A 10,175-nucleotide genomic window follows, 5' to 3' on the forward strand; every position below is an offset into this window, starting at 1 on the left:
ATGCTTCTATTTACATGGGCTGCAGGTGGCACAAGCTGGATACCCTAAGGTTATGTGCCCACGATGCAGAAATGAAGCGGAAAATTTCCGCTTTATTTCTGCATGTTTTTGCCCGGAAAAACGCGTGCGGAAATTCACACGCGTTTTTCGCGCATTTTTGAAGCATTTTGGACAAGCGGAATTGCCATGTGTTTTTCTAATGCATTGAGAAGGCAATGCCGCATGCGTAAACGCACAAATAATGGGCATGCTGCGGATTTTTCCGCACATCAAAAACGCTGCGGAAAATTCCGCAGCATGGGCATTGAACTTGCGGAATATCATTGGGGACCATGGGGGACGGATTACCAAGCGTTTCCCAAGTGTTTATACTGCGCAAATTCCGCAGCAAAAACGCTTGAAAAACGCATCGTGGGCACACACCCTTAGTGTCTTTTGCAGCTTGTCAGTGGTATATGGCTCAAGACCATGAAGCCAGTGGTATACGGATCAAGACCATGAATTGATTGGCTGGAGACGTCACATGTGAAATCTGGGCTGAGACGTCTGCAGCCATTGTAAACAGAAGAATCAGGGACACTAAAGCTGCCAGGAGTTAGGAAGATGAGTATCTATAAGTTTATTAAAGGGGTTGTCCAGGCAAAATGTGCTCATTACCTGGAGGCCAGATTCTGTAAAATTAACAAAATAAATCTTACTCACCTGCTATTACCCTCCTGGACTCAGTGCAGGTCGCCCTATGGTCTGCATGCCAACATTATGTCACCGTTCTACCAGATACCAGACACACGACTTCTGGAGTTCAAGTTACCTGACCGCTGCAGCCTATCACAAGCTGCAGTGACCCTGTGTCTGGCAGAATGGTGACATTAATGCTGCCGGTGAAGATCACAGATCAGTCTGCACTGTATCCACGAGGGTGAGTGCAAGTGAGTATGATTAATTTTGTTGTTTTCATTTTTACAAGATCTAACCCCCCATGAAAACCTTTCACCAGATAATCTTTTTAATGTACATGTATTACTGATGGTGTGCAGCGATTTCATTATTTTGGAAAAGTCCTTTAAAGGGAACCTGACAGCTGATACCAATCATCAGAGGCGTATGTGCACATGTGCCCCTGGCGCAGCCAGCAGGGGGGCGCTGTCAGGCCGCCTACTGCGGCGTTCTGAGGTGTCCCCCCCCCGGCAGCTGCATTCTGCCTCCCCCGGACTGGGATTCGGCCATTCTCTGAGAGGGCTGTCAAGCTGACAGACCACTCGGAGAAGCTGCGTCATGCCGGCTCTCAGCGTTCAATTGAACTTGCGTCTTGCAGACACAAGTACAATTGAAGCTCTGTCTGTCGGCTTAGAGTGACATCAGCAGCGTGATCAAGTCATGTGATCAAGCTGCTGATGTCACTTGCCGGCGCCCAGAAGACAGAGAGCAGAGCCTCGGTGGTAAGTGCTCCTGTAGCTATGGAGCTGAAGACACCGAAGATTCAGCATGGATGTGTGGGGTGGGGGGTTATTCAGCGTGAAGGGGGATATATTCAGTGGGGGGGTATTCAATATGGAAGGGGGATTTAGGAGGGGGGATTTATTCAGTGGGGGGTTTATTCAGTGTGGAGGGAGCATTTATTCAGTGGGATGTTTATTCAGTGTGGAGGGGGGATTTATTCAGTGGGGGGTTTATTCAGTGTGGAGGGAGCATTTATTCAGTGGGATGTTTATTCAGTGTGGAGGGGGCATTTATTCAGTGGGATGTTTATTCAGTGTGGAGGGAGGATTTATTCAGTGGGGGGGTTATTCAGTGTGGAGGGGGGATTTATTCAGTGGGGTTTATGCAGTGTGGAAGGGGGGATTTATTCAGTGTGGGGGGGTTTATTCAGTGTGGGGGGGTTTATTCAGTGTGGGGGGGTTATTCAGTGTGGGGGGTTATTCAGTGTGGAAGGGGGGATTTATTTTGTGTGGTTGGGGGAGATTTTTTCTGTGTGTAGGGAGATTTAATCTGTGCGGAGCGAGTTGGAGGTGGGTACAAACACATTGTGAGGAGCAAGGGGAAAAATGTGTGTAGACACAGTATGGGGAGCAAGGGTGATGGGATGTGTGCGGACTCAGTATGGGGAGCGGGGGTGATGGGATGTGTGCAGACACAGTATGGGGAGCGGGGGTGAAGGGATGTGTGTGGACACAGTATGGGGAGCAAGGGTGATGGGATGTGTGCGGACACAGTATGTGGAGGGGGGTGATGGGATGTGTGCGCACACAGTATCGGAAGTTGGGGGATGTGTGAGGAGGAAATATGAGGAGGTATTGGGAAACGTGTAAGGAAACTATTGAGGGGAATAATGTGAGGAGACAGTATAGGGGAAGAAAAGTGTGAGTGGGCACAGAATAGAGACTGAGTAGTGGGTGGGGGGTAGCATGGGGGGACAGTGTATGGTCACAGCCAGGAGGGGACAGTATGCTAAGGGGGAGGAGATGTGATGAGGGGGCACAGTAGAGAGGCTGGGCCCTATAGTCGGGACACAGTGTGAGAAGTGTGAAGAGGGGTCCCAGTATGGAAAGGAGAGGGTAGTGTGAAGGTCATGTACTATAAGAGGGACAGTGTGGGGGTCATATTTTGTGCAGAGAATATAGTGAGGGGCAATTATTTATTCAGGGGCTCAGAGTAGGACAGATATTTTTATTCAGGAGCATTGTAATGACACTGCTATCTTTAAGGGTATTGTGTGGGGATGTGCTGCAAAAGACCGGAGAAGATGGAAGTCTGCAGAGCTGGGCTGTGGATGCAAAAAGTCATCATGGCGTCTGGACAAGAGGAAGAAAAGAAAAAGAACGACTCCGAAGACAACGTCATCTATAAGGTACCTGGATGTAAATGTTTTTTGTGATGCTGACATTTTTATATTTTTATTTATGTTAAGAGCATTATATGTGTTGTCCACGTTTGTGATGAGTCTGCAGTTACTTTATGAGACTGAAGACTTCTGAATTCTCTCAGTGCGCACTGCACGCTTTCAGGATTCTCTGGTGCCAGCAATTTACATACATGCATTCACATGCTGACTAGACATGTGTGGCCTCACTCAATGAAAATGAATTGAGCAAGGCCGGACACGTCTAGTAGGAATGTGGCCAGAAGTATACAAATCTCATAATTGTGCTCATATGACTGTCCACTCTTGCCACGGCAAGGGAGAATCCTGAAAGTGCACAGTGCATGCACTGTGAGAATTCAGAAGCCTGCAGTCACAGAGAGTGACTGCAGACTTTCATCTCAAACCTGCAAAAGCCCTTTAATTATAAAATGAAGTCCTGTAGCAGCCAATCCTGACAGGTGTAATATCCTCACTGTCAGGATTCGGCTCTGCTTACAGGTTCCATCAGTCATCACACGGCCACTTCACTTATATGCGATTTTCATACTTACCGTCATGTGACAAAGAGCTTTTCTTTCTGCTTCTCTCAGAGAGAATTAGAAAGAGCAGCTTGTCAGCATGTGACTAAGGCCACGACCCAACTATCAGTATTCGGTCAGTATTTTTTCTCAGGAATTGGAGCCAAAACCAGGTGAGGAACAATCAGAGAAAAGGTATAATAGAAACAAGTCATCAATTCTGCATTTATCACCCACTCCTGGTTTTGGCTCCCACTCCTGAGAAAAAATACTGACCAAATACTGATAGTGGGGCCGTGGCCTTAGTGTGAAAATCGCATATGTGCTGGGCAGGGGGCGCCAAACTGAATTCTTGCCCCGGGTGCTAGAAGACCTGGATACACCTCTGCCGATCATCTATGGGCAGCAAGTATGAGGCACTTGCTGTATGATCTCAGCCAGGTATGTGTGACTCTGAAACACTGCAGCATTCCAGGGACTGAGCCAGGCAGTGGATAAATTGGACAGATGTGACACGGCAGCTTCTCCCCACCCGCTGCCAGTGACTGACAAGTCTACAGTATTACTGCATGCATGATTAGAGAGAGACCTGTCAGTCACTGGCAGCGGGTAGGAGAAGCCACCGGGTCGGAGAAACCACCGGGTCACGTCTGTCCTAGTCCACCATGCAGCTTGTTCCACGGTGGTTTTTAAAGTTTTATCTGAAACTCCACCACGCTTCAGAGTAAAACATTCCTGGCAGAGATCATCCACCGGTGCCTGATACTTGCTGCCTGTGGATGGAGCAGTATGTAACAACTGTCAGGTTTACTTTTGGCAGTACTCTATATCACAGGTGGGTACAGGACAGGGACAGATTCTCCAGAGGAAATACAACAAACAGCCGCCCCATAGACATCATTAAATGTATTTATTCACCTATAAGTAGTGTTGAGCCACCCCCGTAGTGTTCGGGTTCGGTTCGTCGAACACCGGGATGTTCGTGGAACTGTTCGTCGAACACCTATGGATGAGCCATTTCTGGGGCGGCTGACGGCTGGTGTTTCTAGCCTGGGAGGGGGCCAATATTCATGGCACCCTTCCTGGGCTATTAATATCAGCCCCCAGCTGTCTGCCTAGCCTTTGCTAGCTATTAAAATAGGGGGGACCCCACGTCATTTTTTTGGGGGTCCCCCATTTTAATCGCTAGTAAAGGCTAGGTATTCAGTCTGAATCCAGACTTCTGCACAACACAACTGATGGTCCCAACCCCATTTATAAGGCAAGAAATCCCACTTATTAAACCTGACTGGGCACACCTGTGAAGTGAAAACCATTTCCGATGACTACCTCTTGAAGCTCATCAAGAGAATGCCAAGAGTGTGCAAAGCAGTCATCAAAGCAAAAGGTGGCTACTTTGAAGAACCTAGAATATAAGACATATTTTCAGTTGTTTCACACTTTTTTGTTAAGTATATAATTCCACATGTGTTAATTCATAGTTTTGATGCCTTCAGTGTGAATGTACAATTTTCATAGTCATGAAAATACAGAAAAATCTTTGAATGAGAAGGTGTGTCCAAACTTTTGGTCTGTACTGTATATACAGTATATATTTTGAGCATCGGGCCCTCCAGTTTCACGGGCCCCCTGTCTCACAAGCCCAGTAGCGACAGCGTGGTCTGCCACTATGGACCGTACGCCTCTGCAGATGGGTAAGAATTGGCGAAAAGACAGGAAACAAAGAGTCGTCATAAATGGTACGTTCTCTAAATGGTATATAGTCAGCAGTGATGTGCCGCAGAGATCTGTGCTTGGACCGATTCTTTTTAACCTCTTTATTAATGACCTTGTGGATGGGAACGAGAGTAAGGTGTCAGTCATTGCTGATGACACCAAACTATGTAGGATATTAAAATCTGATCTTGACATTACAATAATGCAAAACAATCTGGATAAGATGTCTGGATTGGCAAATGAGATTTAATGTTGATAAACTTAGAGTAATGCACCTAAGATGAAGTAATCCTATTCTGTATATACATTACTGGGAACCTTTAACCAGAAAAAAACTCTATTAAAGATATGGGGTTAATCTGCATGTTAATAGCATTACTAACCTGCCCTGTGCCCGCACTTAGCCAAACGCTGCGGCGAGAAAGGGAACTTTATTCCCACCAGCAGTATTCGGGTTTCAGTCACGGGGGCGGCATTAGTGCTGGTTCAGTCATCACTTTGCATATACAGAGCGGTGGCTGTAACCGCATCCCCGGCACTGACTGACAGCCGATCCTAATGTAGCGCTAGTGCCAGTCAGGGCTGGGGGCGCTGTTACAGCTGCTGCTCTGTATACTCAGAGTGGTGACTGAACCCGTGCCAGCTCCACCCCGATGACTGAAACAGGAATACTGCAGGGGGAATAAAGTTCAGTGTCTCCCCGCAGCGTTCGGCTAAGTGCGTGTGCCGGGCAGGTTAACCTGCAGAATAACCCCATACCGGCAGGTTAATAGTGTTTTTTGTGGTGACAAGTTCTCTTTAAATGGGATTATAGTCGGGACTAGAGAACAGGAGAAGGACTTGGGTATTCTGGTTACAAGTAAGCTGAGCAGCAGTACTCAATGTCAAGCAGCAGCCACAAAAGCAAACAAGATTTTAGGGTGTATAAAAAGAGAGATAAAATTGTTACCCCTCTATAAATCACTGGTGAGGCCACATCTAAAACATGGGATCCAGTTTTGGGCTCTACATTTTAAAAAGGATATTCACAAGTTAGAGTCAGTTCAAAGGCAGGCTACTAGATTATTACAAGGGATGGAAGGCCTCTCATATGATGAAAGATTGGAAAAGTTGAGCTTGTTTAGATTAGAAAATAGACGTCTCAGAGGGGATCTCATTTACATGTATAAATATATGTGTGGTCAGTACAAAGTACTGGCACATGACTTATTCCTTCCAAAGACCATACTAAGGACCAGGGGGCACTCATTACAGGTGGAAGAAAGGCGATTCCGACACCTAAACAGGAAAGGGTTCTTTACAGTAAAAGCAGTTGGACTGTGGAATGCCCGACCACAAGAGGTAGTGATGACAGACACTATAACGGATTTCAGAAAATACACATAACATTGTGAGTTATAGTTAATTTAGTGACAAAAAATGTATAATTGGTGGAAACAGGCTGAACTTTGTGGACCTAAATCTTTTTTCAACCTATGTAACTAATGAACAATTCAGCAGGAAAAAGAAGTGTATTTTCTCTATTAAGTCACAATTGAAAGTTGCTCATTTTCATGTATACTAATCATTTATTAAAACATTGTTAGTTACACTTTCAAGGATACAGTTTCACCTTTGACTTAATCTAACCTTGCACTAAGTGTAGAAATCTTTTTCAGAAACAGTACAGAATGATTAATTGTATGAAGTTCACTTGATCTGCATGATTCTTTTCATTTTACAGACACATATTGTATTTTCTGGTCAGTTTTTACCATTAATATTTACACAGATTACAGATAATATTGGATCTATAGAGGCCACATTTATGGCAAATTATTCATAGTAGCCAGAGCAATTGCAGAAGTTTTGTTACCGCTGTAAAGTTCTAAACATCATACTCCGGTTTATAAGGTGAAGCTTTGTTTTCAAAGTGCCACCCGAGGCATTAAATATTGCAGAACTCAGCTTCAAAGACTTAACCTTCAGGCTACAAGTGTGCAAGCCCTTTGCTTGAAGGATGTAACAGAGAAGCTTCAAAGATGTCATGTCAGTTTTCAAATACGCAACCACGGAACTTCAAAAGTTAGAGACCGCATGGTGTGGCTGTAAGGTGAAGTACCAGTACCATCTGATGCAATCTCCGCTCTTCAAAGAATCTGCCCAGAAAGCCCAAATTTAATTACTGTAAGTCAATAAATCCAGTATTTGACCTACTTTTTGTTTTTCTAACTTCTGCTAATACACAGGTTTGTAAAAAAAACTTTATAACTTTTAAAGGGCATCTAAGGGCAAAAGCGACTGGACTCAGTGTTTGTCATCAGCACATTCCTTTATGTTTAAGGTATATCTGTCACGTGTAATAGAACCTATATTAGGATACACACAATGGGATGAATGATTGAATTTTGAAAGAAATAATGATTATTGTAACATACAGTATGTATGCAATAATGTGAGTGAACAATTTATCTGCCCATGTAAAAGTACCCTTAACACCCTTACATATGAGCTAATAAATATAATCGGCCAAGTGAGCGTTCATAAAAATGTTTGTTTCCGAACACTTACCCCTTTATACATGTCACCAATCATCAGACAAATGAGCAAGATGCACGTTTGTCAGATGGCTGGATTGTTTTCGCATGCCTATTAATTATAAATTATATGGGCAAAAGTATTAGGATGGCTTTTCATCATTTTATTTTTATTTTACTCACTTATATAGCGCCATTAATTCCACAGCGCTTTACCGACATTATCATGGCTGTCCCCATTGGGGCTCACAATCTAAATTCCCTATCAGTATGTCTTTGGAGTGTGGGAGGAAACCAGAGAACCCGGAGGAAACCCAGGCAAACACAGGGAGAACATACAAACTCCTTGCAGATGTTGTCCTTGCTGGGATTTGAACCCAGGATCCCAGGACTGCATGGCTGCAGTGCTAACCACTGAGTCACCTGAATCATTGTATTCAGGTTTTTCATTCAGACTCATTTCCATAGATGTAAAACATTCAACCCCATCCATGCAGTCAGCTCTTACTAACATTTGTGAAAGAATGGGTTGTTCTAAAGAGTCACTGAATTTGAACTTAGTACTGTAATAGGATGTCACCATTTGTCCCTTTACAGGACCTCCTGCAAAACTTACCAGCCAATGCCATCCACAGAATTCTACAGCCAGTGCCAACAATAGTTCTCAGTACTTAAAAGGTAACCATCTTTTTGAGCTTTATTCCATAAATCAATAATACTTGCGATAATGATCAACTTTGCAATATATTTTATCAGAGAAATCTGCTTTTTTCGCCGCCAGGACTGGACATCCAATTTTAATTTTCTCTATTCACAGGTAAAATCAGTATTCAGTGAAGATGGATCAATATGTAAAGGGGAGCACATGAGGCCATTACCATCACGCTGTGTGCCGAAACTCTTTTCTCTTTGCCAAGTGTCTGCACTCTGTATTCTGTACTCACTGTTACACCATCCATGGGACCGTAACCGCCTTCAAATAAAACAGGAGATCGTAGATCCGGGTTAACAGAATCACTTTTACTGTGCAAGTCTTCCATACACGGCTGCAGTATACAGATCAAGACAAGTTCTTTAGTTAGTGAAGTACCCTTGGTAGTGTGCCTTTCCAGTGTTCGTTCTTTTCCTGTCCTGAGACCCAACATCATCCACTTCTTCTGCAACCCAGCTGAGATTCTCCCCTCTAGGGATATAGAGGCCTTGCCTTGAGCATCTCTAACAGGCTATGAGCATAAGATTGTGCTGGTGCCCAGATTGAGTATCAAGCGTGCCCTCATTCTGCTCTGAAAACTTGCACCATTAAAACACTTCTTCACTGCTGTAGCTACTGATGGAGTCTGTTTTCCTGTCTGCTCAGTCTTCCTCCACACTCAGTCTCTCTCTCTGTTAAGGAACAGGACCTACACCGGTCCTGTGTATTCGGGTCGTGAACCCAGAACTGGAGTGGCCTGCCATAGACTTTCCCTAACGGCAGTCTCACTGCCTAAGTCACTCTCTGACTACTGCTCCTCACTACTGTTTGCAACCTGGAATTGTTTTCTGTAAAACTATATTAAACTCCTCCCAATTGATGATGCAACCCCTGAATTAACTTTCAAATGTCTAAGCAGTGTAGTGTAACTAAATTCCTATCTATTGTAGGGTTCCCTCTCTGGGCAGACCTCACACAACCCAGGGACAGCCTTAGGCAGAGCCTATAGGAGAACCGGCATACAATAATGGCCATAGGGATTTCACACAGCAAACACTCGTTTTATCAAAGAAATAACATGAACATGCAAATATAAACAGCCTAACAACACCCTTGCTGCCTCGGCATCTTCTTCTCCCACCAATCCCCTACAAATACATTACTGAGATAGGAGATGGCAGTTGTTACTCATAAGAATTTATGTAGATGGGACAGGGGAGGAGCTCTGCTTCTAGCTCCTCCCACCTCCCAGCTACATAAAATCTTAAGAGTCACAATCAGACAAAAGTATTAGTAGTGCGGTTGCACTTCTGTGGTTCTCCTGAAAAAGAAGTTGAACTTATAAAACTTAAAAACACATAGAGAATAAACTGCACTACTAATAGTTTTGCCTGATTCTGACTTCTTGATCAGATACACACCAGCAGTGCGGGTCTCCCGCTATCTCCAAACTACCCGAATTACTACTTTGGATTTGCCAATGTGAGGAACTGCAGCAGCTGGAACCCTGTCTGATACCGTTTAAGTGTTGTGTCTCACATAACCCCACCAGGTGGATGGAACCGCCTCTTATCACTACCTTAATCCAGATAACACTTTATTGCGCTTTCCTTGTTCCCTTAGCCAAAACCAGTGTGCCTTTGAACAGAAACACAAAATAAACCAAAATTACAGAAAAAGGGATGAACTGCACATCCCCACTTTATACTGATTATCCTAAATCCCAGTTCAGATTGTCATATTTCGCGGTCTGTGTATGGCCAGCTATGTCCAGATTGACTGTGGGTCTCCTAAACCAAAATAACAGCCTCATATATGATGTCACTGTCCTGACCTGAATTAACAGCCTCGTGTATGCTTATGAGGCTGGC

The 10,175-nt window shown here is 44.3% G+C and overlaps 1 long non-coding RNA gene across 1 annotated transcript; it reads left to right on the forward strand.

The window, feature by feature from the left end:
* Window positions 1-1,342: 1,342 nt before the first annotated feature.
* LOC141167568 (uncharacterized) lies at window positions 1,343-9,185 on the forward strand. The gene is made up of 4 exons (XR_012251425.1): window positions 1,343-1,439; window positions 2,706-2,848; window positions 8,211-8,291; window positions 8,431-9,185. It is a non-coding gene; the product is annotated as an uncharacterized lncRNA (long non-coding RNA).
* The last annotated feature ends 990 nt before the right edge of the window (window positions 9,186-10,175 follow it).

Source organism: Phyllobates terribilis, unplaced genomic scaffold (assembly GCF_046119375.1).
Source record: "Phyllobates terribilis strain yellow unplaced genomic scaffold, ASM4611937v1 Scaffold_1__5_contigs__length_1240528914, whole genome shotgun sequence".
Lineage (NCBI taxonomy): Eukaryota > Metazoa > Chordata > Amphibia > Anura > Dendrobatidae > Phyllobates > Phyllobates terribilis.